The sequence below is a fragment of the Apium graveolens genome, chromosome 8, assembly GCF_009905375.1.
Source record: "Apium graveolens cultivar Ventura chromosome 8, ASM990537v1, whole genome shotgun sequence".
Classification (NCBI taxonomy): domain Eukaryota; kingdom Viridiplantae; phylum Streptophyta; class Magnoliopsida; order Apiales; family Apiaceae; genus Apium; species Apium graveolens.
This window is the reverse complement of record NC_133654.1, coordinates 226,837,872-226,842,137: the sequence shown is the minus strand read 5'-3', so window position 1 is coordinate 226,842,137 and position 4,266 is coordinate 226,837,872.

Below are 4,266 nucleotides of genomic sequence, written 5' to 3'. Positions count from 1 at the left end.
TTTTGACAATTGCGTTTAACTCACCACTTTGTGTTATACTTCAATTTCTTTTCAGTCACTATCAAGTATGTCCGTTGAGCGAGAATCGGTTACTATCTGAAAGGAAATATTAATTTGAAACGGAATGAACCATAACTTTATTCAAAACCCGATCTCTTGATACTAATACTCATTTTGTTGTCATATCAAATTAGATATCAATACGAACTTTGATGCTCACAACGTCCCATACGGAAGTCAACATCAATCATCTATATTAATACCACCTTTGATATCCAACAACAAAGTAAGTATCAGCATAACCCAGACGACGGATCAAAACCTATTCTTCAATTCCCAACTTTTTCAATTCCTTTAACCATTTCCCAACAATCTTAATGGTAGTCACTCTTTTCTTTCTATTTAAAACATCTGTTCCTAAATGGACTTTACTTGGTTGGTAGTTAACCAAGCAACTGTAGCTCATAATCCATTATGACCAGAGTTCACACCTTCAAAGCTTAGAACGCAGCTGCTACTGTTCAACCTTCCGCATGCATATCCTCCAATATGTTATCAATAAAGACAACTACACTATCCAAATACTCTTGGTACATTATGTTCATTTAACACTCGGAAATTACGGGTACATCATATCATTGGAACTCATGCTACCCATATCTTACTCTAGACACAGTCTTTAGGGTGACCTCAAGTTTACAATTTCTGATGGTCGATGCATAATTTCATACCTCCATTCTTCTTTTTCTCATGATCCCTTTTGTGCACAGCGCAAATCACCCTTCATTTCATTATTCATTCATTCCATATTTTTGAAGTTTTCCTTCACTCATTATTTCATCCCTATTAAGTTATACGATACAGGGCTTTTGACACCCGCTTGACTCCGTGCAGAATCCGACGAGAAATTCTTACCTCATTCCCTAAGATAATCTTGGTAAAGCATTCGTTCGAACCTCCAGAACTTCACTTTAATTTTAAAGAATTCCGACATGAGATTTATTGTAACATTCTTCTCTAGCAGTTTGCCATTAATATCTTTGTTTAATCACTTCTATTTACACACTTTTTTTTTGGAACGAGTTCCTATCTCCAACTATCGGCGTTTTACCTCATTCTCCAACAATTCTGGCACAACCGACGTTCCCAACTTGCATATTTCCTGGATTATTTTATAAAATTTCTTTATCATCCTTTTGATTCCACTTCTTTTCTTCATTATTTCTCCATTTTCCTTATTCATTATCTCTTTTAAACATAACGGATTTCTTTTTCTTAATAATATCAATCTGCTTATCATTGGATAGGTCATTTCTGGAGTTAACGCTAGAATGTAGGCTTTTATTTATAATATTTAAATTCTTATTAACAACATTATTATAATTCATCAATAGCGATTTTTCTTAACCTCGTTTAAATCAGCACTGATCGCATATTTGGCTTCCTCCAACTGGTCAACATTTCTTTTTCTCGAGTTCACATGCAGACTTCGTCAGTCTCTGTTTTATATCAGATACTTGTATTTGGGAGTTTCCCAGTACTTCACAGCAACTTCTATTCAATCATAATTCGATAAATATGTACATTTACGTCCTTCATGGAGTATTTTTATAGAAGGTAATATTTCTTTGCCCTATTTTAGATCTTCAGTTCTTGCAAACGTTCTCTCCACTATTTTACAATAGCTTCCATTAACTCATCCTTCGATATGGGTATACATCCAAGTCCTTCTTGGAATGCTATTACAAATAACATAATCTCTTTGCTTTATCTCATACCTTCAATTTTTGAAATATTCTTCTCACTAGCATGAAACAATAACCTTTTGTTCATTTTGTCTATTGAAAAGGTGTATTCATCCAGATAAAATCTCGCACAGGCCTGCAACAACATCACACTACTTTTACTAAATTTTCACTTCTGCTGATGCCATTACGTCCTCCAAATTGCTAATTTCTTTGATTTTGTATCTGAAAATCATGTTAAAGCTTGACTCAATCTAATTGGAATCGGTCTCCATTTAACTAACCATATCAATTAACTCTTTTAACTGATCAATTAAACCAAGTGCTGACCAGCTAACTGGAATCAAAGCCAATTATATAAAGTCGGTTGGGTCATAACAACTTTTTCAAGAACCGAGATCGCAATCCTTTGGAGTACTGACAAGAACAACAATATACTTCTTTATTCTTGAACGTAGAAAATTTCTGAAAATTTGGGTAGCACTTCCCCTACACCATTGACTACCAATCGGACTCAAGCCGACACCATCAATCAACTAAATCATCCACAATCATATCCACCCACTTCCATCAACCAAAATCATCAATTCCCACAATTCACCTTTAATCAGCATCTAACTGACACAACATATATCTTTTTAATCGGGATTGGTTCTGAAACCATAAATTTCTCAATTCTTTCATAATATTACGAATTGTCATTAATGAATTTATCTCGTTGTTTTTCAAGGATTTTATTTCACGATTTTCTTTACCTTATTTCTTGCCATTACCAATTGTGTACAGTTACTTTTAAGAATTATGCCGCATCCTTCCACCATTCATAACAATCATCTATCTTGGACGATACATATTCAATTTCATTAACTAATCTGTTTATCTTTTAATAATCACGCACGGTTTTCATTACTATCATTGCAATCTGGTGGAAACTTAATTATTATATCTTTATTTCTTAAAAGGTTTCACAGTCGCGTCACCATTGCTTCATCTCTACTTATGATTCATCACTGACCCGGGTATGAGCATTGAATTCACCATCACTTATTTACGCAAGTTAGAGAACTTCACAATTTCTTGAAGAATACGTTCGAAGTTCGATTACATTTAAGATTTCTTCCATCTTGAATTTTCACGACAAATATTTTCCCGTGATGAAGGGATGTTTCACGTAGTAATTGCAGGTCTGAATCATTGTTTAGAATTTCCTTGATCTTTGATCATCGTCCCGATACTCGTTTGCTCCGTCTGACGTACACAACTTTACTTCCTTATTTTATAATTAATCTATTTATTACGGTTCACTAACGATTCATTTTTCTTGTCGAAATCTTCTGATTTGAAGTGCATCACATTAACGTAACCTACCATACTGACGAGATCCTCGTAACACGAACAACTGTCAGGTTTGATGTCTTTCCTACGACCGTGTTGTCGGTGTGTCCATTCTTCCTTGCTCGGTTTGCAATCATATCCTCCTTCGACACGTAATTCTACATGTCGCATGGGAATATTCTATTTCTTTTGTAATCGTCAGAGAACAGACTCGATGCAAGAGGAGAGTGTGTGAATAGGATTTTGAATGAAAAGAAGGATAAGGAATAACGATGCAACAAACAATTGGAAGAATCTCTAAGTCAATAAATTGAAGGAAGAAGAATGAGTGAAGATTTAGATGTGAATGAGACAACCATATTCGTACTCAAGATAGCCAGTCTTTCATACTATATGGCATACAACACATGATTAGGTGGCGTCCCACCCGACTCTTCATCATTTCGACAAAGCATCATATCACAACACTGTTGTCTCAATCAGGAATCAAGAATTTGAGAAGAGAAATAATTCAGAAATACAGATTTTTTTTTCATTTTCGCCTCATATACTTTATCAACAGAAGAAGCTCCTACGTATTCAAGAATCAAGAAAAACATATACTATCGTATTAGAAGAAAGAATGTCAATGGTGATCGCCTTCCACGCTTCACTTACGTATGCCTTCAGAAACCATTCGTCGATAAAAATTATGATTCTTCTTCCACCGTCTAGAAGATTCTGCCATTTCCTTCAATCATCCTCCGTCCATTCGAATCACGAATCTTGTTAAATTTTAATAATTTTATAAATTGGATAAATAATATTTTAATATGTTGATTCAATTATTGATTTTTATTAAACAACATTTACTTTCATTTTTCACAGCAACCTCTAAACCTTCTCCCTGCTGGTGGGTCTACTTGGCCCTTCGAATTAATAACACTAAGTCTAAATCCATTATCTTTTTAGGTCATTTTCTATTTTTAATAACAATAACATAAATAGTAATTCGACAACCAAATTGTAAAACTTATTTCATACAAAATTTTTTGAAAGTTTTTTAAGAAAATCCTTTTCGAAAACTCATTTTAAAATTTTGAAAATCAAATATTTGGTCGTCATCACTATATAAGTAACTTGCTATTTTCCTGATTTACTAATGAAATGTCAAATAAAAGAATGCCCATATAAGGGTTTCTCCACT